The sequence below is a fragment of the Arachis hypogaea genome, chromosome 17, assembly GCF_003086295.3.
Source record: "Arachis hypogaea cultivar Tifrunner chromosome 17, arahy.Tifrunner.gnm2.J5K5, whole genome shotgun sequence".
NCBI lineage: Eukaryota > Viridiplantae > Streptophyta > Magnoliopsida > Fabales > Fabaceae > Arachis > Arachis hypogaea.
Genome location: NC_092052.1, coordinates 84,031,419 through 84,043,199, shown reverse-complemented (window position 1 = coordinate 84,043,199; position 11,781 = coordinate 84,031,419). Strand labels below are relative to the sequence as shown.

General features: G+C 35.9%; 1 non-coding gene across 1 annotated transcript; it reads left to right on the top strand.

Annotated features, from left to right (window-relative positions):
- Positions 1 to 259: 259 nt before the first annotated feature.
- LOC112768642 (small nucleolar RNA R71) lies at positions 260 to 363 on the top strand. The gene has a single exon (XR_003186046.1). It is a non-coding gene; the product is annotated as a small nucleolar RNA R71 (small nucleolar RNA).
- Positions 364 to 11,781: the final 11,418 nt, after the last annotated feature.

The following is an 11,781-nucleotide window of genomic DNA, read 5'->3' as shown; positions in this document are numbered from 1 at the left end:
TAGGTCAGCCAGCTGCTTGGTGATGAGCTTGTTCTGAGCCAGTAGAGCATCTACATTGTTTAGCTCCATCACTCCTCTAGTGTTCCCTCTTTCAGAAGCATAGAAGTAGTCATTCTTTGCTACAGTTTCAATGACATCTATGGCCTCCGCAATGGTCTTCTTCTTGTTCAAAGATCCTCCGGATGAATGGTCTACGGCCTTCTTTGACTCATAAGAGAGCCCTTCATAGAAAATGTGCAGCTGCACCCATTCGTTGAACATGTCAGGTGGACACCTCCTTGTCAGGTCCTTAAACCTCTCCCATGCTTCATACAGAGTCTCACCATCTTGTTGCCTGAAAGTTTGGACCTCAGCTCTCAGCCTATTGATTCGTTGAGGGGGGTAAAATCTTGCTAAGAATTTGTTCACCACATCTGCCCAAGTTGTCAAGCTCTCCTTTGGGAAAGACTCCAGCCACTTGGCTGCCTTATCCTTGAGTGAGAATGGAAATAAGAGCAGTCTATAGGCGTCAGGATGAACACCATTAGACTTCACTGTGTCACATATTCTCAAGAATGTGGTTAGATGTTGATTGGGGTCTTCTTGGACACTTCCTCCGAACGAACAGTTGTTCTGAACAAGGGTGATGAGCTGTGGTTTTAGTTCAAAATTGTTGGCATGGATGGTTGGCTTTTGAATGCTACTTCCACAGTTTCCTGGGTTTGGATTGATGTAAGAGCCTAAAACTCTTCGATCCTCCCCATCATGATTTGCTCGACCTCCTCCGCCATGGTTGTGAGCCTCTTCTTCATGATGGTTCTCTATGTTTTCTTCCATGTTTGGTTCAAAGTATTCCTCCTCTTCCTCAACACCAACTACTCTCTTTCCTCTTCCTTCCCTCCTTAATCTAAGGAAGGTCCTCTCAGGTTCAGAATCAAAGGAAGTTGAAGCCCCGCTTCTTCTCGCTATCATACAACCAACAAGTACAAGCAAGGAAAATAGATGCAGAAAGTATTTCTGTCAGAATGACTGTTAGTGTGAGTGATGCAATATATCAAACAGTTAGTGGGTTAGTGAAATGAATTGTAAATAACAAAGAAAGATGTCGGGGGAAGGGAGGAAATTAACTAAAACAGAAAGTAAATGACTCAAACGGAAAATTAAATCAAACAAAAATAAAATGCTCAATCTAGTTATCCTCCAATTTAATCATTGTTGATGCACAATCAATCTCCGGCAACGGCGCCATAAACTTGATGCACGAAAAACTTGTGTCATAACAAATTTCCTTCGGCAAGTGTACCGAATTTGTCGTCAAGTAAAAACTCACAATAGAGTGAGGTCGAATCCCACAGGGATTGATTGATCAAGCAACTTTAGTTAGAGGAATGTTCTAGTTGAGCGAATCAGAATTTGGGTTGAGAATTGCAGAAAATTAAATGGCGGGAAAGTAAATAACAGAAAAGTAAATGCTAGAAATAAAGAGCTGAATGTAAATGACGGAAAGTAAATTACAGAAGCTTAAATGGGAATGGGGCAATTGCTCATAAAAGTAAACGACAGAAATTAAAGAGAATGGGTAAGATCAGAAATGGGGAGTTCATTGGGCTCAGGAGATGTTGCATTCTCCGGATCAATTTCATTTTCATCTCTTCCACAATCAATGTACTCATTGATCTCCTTGGCAATCTTAAGTGATCAAATTACAATTCCTTGTAATTCAATCTCTCAAATCTTGATCAATAGCCAATTCCTTGGTCAATTACTCATGAGAAGAGATGAAGTATGGTCACTGATTATACCACATGCATTTTCCAAATCAAGTGTTGAGAGAACTATAGTCACATATCCATCCAAACTCAATTTGGTCCAGCATGAGAAAGCATTTCTAGCATGATCTCTTCATTCCTCTTTCAAGGTTCAGAAGAGATCCAAGTTTGAATAGCTTCTTTTCCAAGATAACTACCCAATTGGATGAAGATCGAAAGCTTTCAAGTAAAATCAAGAGAAAAGATAGAAGAAGAATAATGTAAACTAGTATTGATCCATCAAATTACAACAGAGATCCCTAACCCAATGAAAGGGGTTTAGTTGTTCATAGCTCTGGAAAATGAAAACAAAGATGGAGAATACATTATGAAACTAGAAGTGCAGAGAAAGTAAAATACAGAGAGTAGTCCTATGCCAAGAGGCTCCCTATAATTTCCAACTCCCATTCCACGTTAGTGCCCACGTTAGTATAACTAACGTAGCCACTAATGTGGTTCTTCTTTGCTTCCTTTGTCCTGAAATCAAGCAATAAAGTGCATCAAAGTTCTAGTCCAAGTCATGGGAAATGCAACATCAAATTTGCCATTAAATTCATGCAAAATCCTCATGAAATCATGTAAAGTGCACAATGTATGCTTGAATCAAGATGTAAGTGAATATCTACCCAAAACTAGCTTATTTTCTAAGGAAATGCATGAAACTACCCTAAAAACAGTAAAGAAAAGGTTAGTGAAACTGGCCAAAATGCCCTGGCATCACCCAGGCCCAAATCCAACTGACCACTGATGCTATTTAACCCAAGTATTGAAGGGGGATCAACAAGCTAGTTATCATTAGTCATAGTTTAGTTTTAGATCTAGTTTTAGTGTTAGTTTTCTAGAGAGAGAAGCTCTCTCTTCTCTCGAGGATTAGGAATAGGTTTAGGTTAATTTCATGCTTTGATTTACTTTTCCTTTTGTAATTCTTTCCCTTCTACATCTCCTCTCTCTAGTTTAGCATTTTATTCTTGTAATTCTCTACTTTTATGTTGATGCACTTTTGTTTCTCCTATTTTCCTTTTAATGCAATTCATGTTTTGATTTCCTTTATTGCTTAATTGAATTATTGTTACTAATTTCCTTGCAACTGAGTAGTGTAGATTTACTTTTCTTGCAATCTTATTATGCTTTCCTTTTATGCCTTCCAAGTATTTGATAAAATGCTTGGAAGGATGTTAGAGTAGAATTTTATGTTCTTGACTTGGGAAGGTAATTTAGGAACTCTTGAGTTACAAATGTCCAAGTAATTGATGATTGATAGCCATTGACTCTAGTTCTCATTAATTCAATTAGTGAATAGCTAGGACTTATGGACTTGGATTGATATAGCTCATTTGACTTTCCTTTACTAGGTAGAGGATGATTTAATGGGATTGATCCTTGCCAATTCTCATGTTGTGGTTAGTAATAAGGATAGAGATCCTTGACCACCAAACCTTGCCAAGACCGCTTTATCATTTGATTTTCATTGTCATTTACTTTCCTTGTTCGCATCTAAAACCCCAAAATATACAACTCATAACCAATAACAAGAACACTACACTGCAATTCCTTTGAGAGATGACCCGAGGTTTAAATACTTCAGTTATTAGGATTATTAGGGGTTTGTACTTGTGACAAAAAAATTTTTGTATGAAAGGATTATTGTTGGTTTAGAAACTATACTTGCAACGAGATTTCATTAGAGAAATTCTATACCATCAATATTTCGGTTCATCAGTGCTCCTGAAATTTTATGAGAATTTTTGGAAGTTTTATTTTAGTTAATTTGGATTGAAGAATAGTTTTATTTAATTTTGATTTATTTAAAAAAAGAAATTACGTTTGGAGGAATTTTAGTGAATTTTAAAAGTAATTGGTTTTGGTTTAAATGTTTTGGTCTTGAAATTGGTTCGGAACTATTGGTTTAAATAATTTGGTGTAGATTTAAACGATTTGGTTTGGGTTTAAATTTTATTTTGATCGATTCAAATTGAGAATCTATGATTTTAAGGATTTTTAATGAATTTAAGAAAATGAGATTGGTTATCGCTCCCCTAAAGTCTAGAGGCCTTGCCAAGGGATTTAACTAATACATGATTTTCTTTTGTCTTTTGAATGAAGAATTAATTTTAAGTGAAATTGTTTTAAAGGTTCTAGGAAATGTCACAAAGAGGTGGTATTAATTTTAAAGGAAAAAAGACATTTGAGATTTGAATTACCTGGGCAGTATGCAAGGGTTGTGGCTTAGTCCCACTAGCTCCGAGTCATGATTTTAAAAGATTGTAGTTTTGAATGTAAGCTTTTCCTGGGCAAGGATCGTGGTGGTGTACCGCTTGTCTTATGTTGAAATGTCTGTGGAGATCGTGGTAGTGTACTGCTCACAAATGGTGGGGATCGTGATTATTTACCACCCATGGGTATGTGTTTTCCAATTGAAAATATTGCGAGGATCATGGTGGTGTACCACTCGCAATGGTAGGGGATTGTGGTGGTGTTCCGCTCACCACGTGAGGATCGTGGTGGTGTACCACACACCGGTTTTCAAGAGAATGATATCCGGGTTAGCTACGGGATGTGTCGGGTTCTAGCAAAGTAACTGACATGTGAGCTCACGTCAGTAGGACAGGCATACATCATATTGCATTTGTTTGCTTTGTTTGGGTGTGCTTAAATGTTTTGGTTTGTCTATCTGAAGAATTCTGTTTAATTGGTAACTATGATACTTGTTGTAACTGTTCTTTAAATGTGTTTCCCTTGTATTTGTTTGTGCTTGTGATTGATTTCTATTTTGCGTTTTGATGGTGATTTGTTTTGAATTGGGCTGGAGGCTAAGATGATTTAGTTTGGGCCAGAGGCCGAGTTGATTTGATTTGGGGCGGAGGCTGTGATTAGTTGGAATCAATGGTAAGTTTTAGTTAAAATGGTTTCTTAGTAGGCGGTGAAATGTATGGAATGTTATTTTGCGTGAAACTTTTACAAGAAAAATATGAGTTTTAGATTTGAATAATAAACTGACAATCTCTACGATTGAAAATAGTTTTATTTAAAATATCTTCTTATAACGATTCTTAAAAATCCTCTACTGAGAACTAGCGAGGACAACGTTCTCACCCCCTACAGACTTCTCTTTTTAGGACAGACGAGGAAGCTCTGGAGTTTTTGTTAAGTTCTTAGCCGTGTTTTTTTTTTTGTGTACATATGTTATAGATTTCCCTTGCCTTTATTATTATATTCTTGTAAGAGGGATAGGAGTCGTGACTGTAATAAGTAATAACATGTATATATATAATATTTGTAAGTTGCTTGAGTAAGAAGTTTTGTATATATGTATATGCATGTTTGTTTTCAGGAAAAAGTAATTCCATTTTTCTTAAGAAAACAGCAATGCGGTTTCGAGTCAAAGGCTTCTATGTTATTATTAAATATATGGAAGTCATCGTAATATTCTCATTATTAGAGTGGCGCAACCGGAAATGTGATATTCAGATAGTGAAGGTGTTATATGTTGAATACAGAGTTGACTTACCACCTTTGGAGAATATAGATGTAATGAATCTTATTGATACAAAAAATGATATGGAGATCAAGAAAGCTCTGCTCAATATTGGTTCCCTCAAAGCTGCAGGAGAGGATGGCTTCTCGGCTAGATTCTTCAAGGAACATTGGAGTGTTTTTATTTATTCATTTATTAATTATATAAAACAACTTCAGAATGATCCTAAAAGGATTAGAGAAGTGTACCAGACCCTTATCGTTTTAATCCCAAAGAAAAAGTAGCCAGAATTTATTTCTCAATTCTGCCCAATTGCTTTATGTAATGTGGTATATAAGTGTCTCCTAAAGATTCTAGTTACCAGAATCAAACGTCTCATGATTAACTGGATTGCCCCTAATCAATCTATCTTCATCCTGCGAAGATTGATTTATGATAATATAATTATTGCTAAGGAAATGGTTCATGATATGAAAAGGATGAACGGACAAAAAAAGTTCATGGCAATAAAGATTGATTTTGAAAAGGCATATGATAGATTAAGCTGGGAGTATTTGAGTAACTGTTTGATGTAATTCGGACTTCCTACGCTTCTTCTGTCGAATACAAATTACTTTGGAATGAATGTAAAACTCAACCTTTTTGGCCTACTCGTGGAGTACAGAAAGGAGATCCTATTTCACCTTATCTATTCGTCATTTCAATGGACAAACTCTCGCAACTGGTTGAAGTAAAAGTAAATTCGAATAAGTGAAATCTGATGCCCGGGGGGGCACATATATCACAGTTGCTCTTTGGAGATGAAATACTTTTGTTTGCTAAAGCAATTGATGAACAAATTGGGATAATTATGACAGTGCTGGATGACTTTTGAAATGCCTCAGGCCTTAAAATCAATGCTTTCAAAACCTCCATTTATTTCTCTAAGAACGTGAACGGGTAGGAAATTAATTCCGTCACCAACTTCGGTGGTTTTGATCAAGCACGACAACTTGGGAGATATTTGGGTGCTCTTTTTTCTAATGATAAGAGGAAAAGGGTCAACTATAAGGGTATCATTGAAAGAGTGGCAGGTAAGTTAAGAGGATGAAAAGCTAGATGTCTGTCTTTAGCAAGGCGTATAATTCTGGCTGAATCAGTTCTTAGCTCCTTTGTCAATTTTGATATGATGTACTCACGAATTCCCAAAGGTATTTGTAAAGATGTTGAGAAGATGAAACATGGCTTTATCTGGGGAGATGAGGAAAATTGTAGAAGAATACATGCAGTTAATTGGAGTTTAGTTTGTAAACCCAAGAATCTGGGAGGATTGGGATTCTAGAATCTAACCCTTATGAACGAAGCATTCCTCATGAAGATTTTATGGAGACTCATCACTGACAAAGAGGCTCCATGGTCTAGAGTTTTATATGGAAAATATGAAAGAAATAAGAATATGCTAAAAGAGATGCAAGTTTGTGCAGCAAACTCCATCTTATGGGAGAAGTTAACAAAGGTTAGAGACAACCTAGTTAGAAATGTGTCTTGAACTATAGGAAGTGGAAACAATACTTTGTTTTGGTTGGATAATTGGGTCAAAGACCAGCCACCAGTCATTGTGATCACAACTACAAGCATTGAAAAGATCAATCTTTATATGAAAGTAAATGAAGCCACTTCAAGGTCGGGTGAATGGAATATTCAATTTCTTCAACATTTCTTTGTAGATCAAATTGTTAATTGTATTCGGGCCACCTTTCTGCCAAAATTAGATCTTGAAGATGATTCATTGAAGTGGAATCTCACCCAAGATAGACAATTTACAGTCTTAAATGCTTTTAAATTTTTAACCAATCATGAAGAGGAAGTTGATCAATTGTAGAGCTTATTATGGAAATGGAAAAGTCTTCAAAGGATCAAAAGCTTTTTCTGGGTGGCTGCTCACCAAAAACTATTGACAGCAAAAAAGAAAGCCAAGATCTTTGGCAACAGCCCCTAGAGCCATCTTTGTAATGTGATTGTAGAGACTGTGATACATATCCTTCGAGACTACCCAGTGGCTTCAAGAATTTGGACAAGTCTTATTCATCCTTCTAAACTCATTTTTTTCTTTAGAGCTCTCTTTAATTCATGGATTCATTGGAATTATCATTGATTCCAACCCCACCAGAAGAGAAGAGTGGCTCACTTAATTTTTGGTAACTTATTGGTGGCTTTGGCACTAGAGGAATAAGAAAATCTTTGAGCCTTCATTCCAGTGACCTCACCAATTGAAAGGCGTAATTATAAATTATGTCCAATGAATTAATCAGCTCTTTGAGAAGCTTGGGGTGCTCTCACGCAAGAGAAGAAAAATTGAGATTCAGGTGAAGAGGCAAGTATCCATGGAAGGATGGATCAAGTTGAACACTAATGGTGCTAGGTGCGAGAATACCCAAGGAATGCCAGTTGTGGTGGAATTCTGTGAAACAACCACAAAAGATGGATTGTAGGATTTAAAGCAAACATAGGAGCATGTTCAGCTTTTAAAGCATAACTTTAGGGCATTTATCATGGGCTCAATATCATTTGGGATCTAGGCATGAGGCAAGTAAAAATTAAAGCAGACTAAAATTATTATGGATACTCTCACTAAGGGGTGCAATCTGCAGAATCACCCAAAAATGTTGGTCCGAAGAATAGCTAACCTTATGAATAGAAGGTGGAGAACGAGAATTAGACATACTCTTAGAAAAGGAAACCACTGCATTCACTAGAGGGCCAAGGAGGCAATGAAGGAGCAACCAGGAGTTATGTTTGTAGATCAACCTTCAAGATCTCTCAATTTAATTATTGATGATGATTGTAAAAGGGTAATGTTGCCTAACAATGTTTCTTCTTTTGTCCTGTAACCTTCGAGCTTAATGGCCCTTCATGTACCAAAATGAAAAGACTAAATTGTCCTCCACATGATGTTATGTTATTTTATTTTTTGAAGATGAATTTTAAATTCAATTTATTTGTTAATTTAAACAAAATGTACTTATATGTCGTATCATTGAATTATATCCTTTCTTTATTTTTAAGTTTTAGTAAAAAATTTATCATTAAAAATTTTCATTAGAATTATAAGAAAATGCAAGGAGGTTGAGAACGGGAATGTAGCTCAGTATTTCCCTACAATAGAGATCGAGGTGGGGAAGAGGAGACTCCTGGATTTGGAGACAGGGAGTAGGTAGGCACCTTCGCCACCTACGAGCCCCTTCTTTTGCCATCCTTAGTTTAATCAAATGACATGCTAATTGTAAGAACCCAATTTTTCGTAGGATGAGTTTTCGAGTGTTATATGGCTGGAATTCGCAAAATTTATGAATCACGATTCACTTCATTTTAATAAGGAAGACCCATATCAAAAATAAAAAAATAATAAAAAATTATCTATTAAAATATTATTTTTCATATAAGACAAAGAGTACCTTTTAATGATAACATTTAATTACTAGGTCCAAATTTAACTGGTAAAAAAACTTCTACTTGTATTATTTGATCTGTTTAACTTCACCAAGTATCATTTATACTAATATAATTATTTGCTTGATCTGATAAAGTGAAAATTAAGTAATCAAATAATTATAACTTTTGGTAATTATTCTTTAAGATTAATTTATAACCATATATTTTTCTACTCTTACATGTATGTTTCTTTTCCAATTCCTTCTCCACTATATGTTAATTTACTATATGGTAAATTAACTTGGAAATATGTAATATAATTATACATAAAATAAAGACATATGATACTCAAAATTTTATCCTAATCTCTCTCTTAATGTTATGATCTTTCTCTTTTTCTTTTATTTCTCACATATTGAAATTATGAGTTTTGACCATCAAGAAAGAGAATTGGAAGATATGTTTGAATTATACATGAAACAAAAAGAGAAAATAAGCACAAAGTTTACCAATTATAGATTGATGAGCGGATATTTTATACGCTTTTTGGCATTGTTTTCATATAGTTTTTAGTATGTTTTGTTTAAGTTTTATTATGTTTTCATAGGTTTTAGTGTTAAATTCACATTTTTGGATTCTACTTTGAGTTTGTGAGTTTTTATGCAATTTTAGGTATTTTCTGTTTGAAATTGAGGAGCTGGAGGAAAAGTCTGTTTCAGAGGCAAAGAAAGTGTTGCAGATGCTGTATGGATCTGACCTCTTTTCACTCGAAAGAGCTTTTCTGGAGCTACAGAAGTCCAAATGGAGCGTTCTCTACGGATATGGAAAGCTAACATCCATGGATTTCCAGAAATATATAATAGTCCATACTTTACTTCAGAATAGAAGGCCCAAAACTGGCGTTCAACGCCAGCTATCTGCCCCATTCCAGGCATCCAGTGCCCAAAGGAGGAGACCAGCGTCCAAATGCCCAAAGAGGACCCCCTATCTAGCATTCAACGCCCTAGAGGCCTCCTAGGATCTCAACCAAGTTCAACCCAAACACTCACCAAGTGTGTCCCAGAAGTGGATTTTAGCACTAAAAGACTGTTTTACCCTTTCTTATGTAATCCATAGTCATTAGCTTAGCATTTAAAAAACTTTTACACGATCTTCAAGGGGAGATCTGCCATATTTTTCCTTTTACACATTGTATTTTCTATCAGTATGAGTTTTTAAACCTTCTAGGTTGAGGGGAGGAGCCCTGTTGAGTTTTATGGATTAATAAAATTATTACTGTTTCTCTTCAATCCATTTTTGATTCAATTCTAAGACGTATCTTCGTTCTTCAACATGATGAATGGGATGACTGACGTCGGGATTTTTGCCAGTAAAGAAGTTCATAAAAATAGTCGCGTTGTAGATATAGTCTCTAAACCGATAGAAATCCCTTCGTACAAACGTTTTGGGTGTCACAAGTAACAAACCCCTTTAAAAATTGTTAACCGAGTATTCAAACCTCGGGTCGTCTTCTCAAGGAACTGCAGGGAAGTATGTTCTTATTATTGGCTATAAAGGTTGTAATCGGGGTTTAGAAGGTGAGAAGCCAGTGATTTAATGACAAGTGAAATAGATGGCAATTAAAATAAATAAATACTGTAAAGCAACTTTTGGCAGGGTAAGAGAAATTAGAAGTCCAACTTAGTTATCTCTCTCAACAATAATGAAAGTTGAATCTAAATTCCACTTAGTTAACCTTTACTAAAGCAAAGGAAAGTCAAAGGACTAATTAGTTTGACCTTCGAATCCTATTTAGTTCCTAAGAAAAAGTTGGGATTATTGAAGTTCAGTTTAATTAGCAAGATAGCGATTATCAGTTAAGTTGAGTTTGATAGTGTTGAGTTACTGATTTCTTAACCAAGACCAAAAGGGGAAAAAGTAAAATTGCTGGAATAAAAATGTCCTTAGATGGAAAGCAATGGTAACACAAATTAAAGAGAAAGCAATCAATAACTGAAATACCTCAAATAATCATTAATTCAAATCATAACATGGAAAGGATTCATAAGTCAAGTTGGCAACATTTATAGATACGAATAAAAGCATTAAAGTAAAAGTAGCATAGAAACATAAATTAAAGTAAATGCTAAACTTGGATCGAGAGTCACTCTTAAAAACTAAGAGAAGTCCTAAATCCTAATCCTAATCCTAAGAGAGAGAGGAGAGAACCTCTCTCAAACTAAATCTAAATCATGGAAAGTAGTAAAAATGCGAGCTCTCCTAGAATGGATGCATTCCCCCACTTTATAGCCTCCAATCTGTGCTTTCTGGGCCGAAAACTGGGTCAGAAACAGCCCAGAAATCGCCCCCTACGTATTCTGGTACGTTCAGGTCGCGGACAAGTGACGCGGAGGCATCGTCCACGCGGCCGCGCGGATTGAAGTTCGCAGATGCGATGCGTCCGCATGGATCACGCGTTCGCGTCGCTTAGCGTCAGGGCAACTATGGCATATTATATATCAAATCGAAGCCCTGGATGTTAGCTTTCCAACGCAATTGGAACCATGTCGTTTGGATTTGTGTAGCTAAAGTTATAGCCGTTTGAGTGCGAAGAGGTCAGGTTGGACAACTTAGCAGTTTCTCCAGCTTCTTGTATTCCTTCCACTTTTGCATACTTCCTTTCCATCCTCTGAGCCATTCCTGTCCTGTAATCTCTGAAAACACTTAACACACATATCAAGGCATCTAATGGTAATAAGAGAGGATTAATAATAAGCCAATATAAGATCAAAGAAGCATGTTTTCAATCATAGCACAAAACCAGGAAGGAAAATGTAAAACATGCAAATAGTATGAATAAGTGGGTAAAGAGTTGATAAAAACCACTCAATTGAGTACAAGATAAACCATAAAATAGTGGTTTATCAACCTCCCCACACTTAAACAATAGCATGTCCTCATGCTAAGCTCAAGAGAAGCTATAAAAATGAAGAGGAATGGTAGGATGTATGAAATGCAATCCTATCTATATGAATGCAACTACATGCAAAATGTTTCTACCTACTTGGTTTAAAAGTAAACAAGTTCTCCAAGACAAATTCAAACCAATTTTCACTAATTCAAATCGTA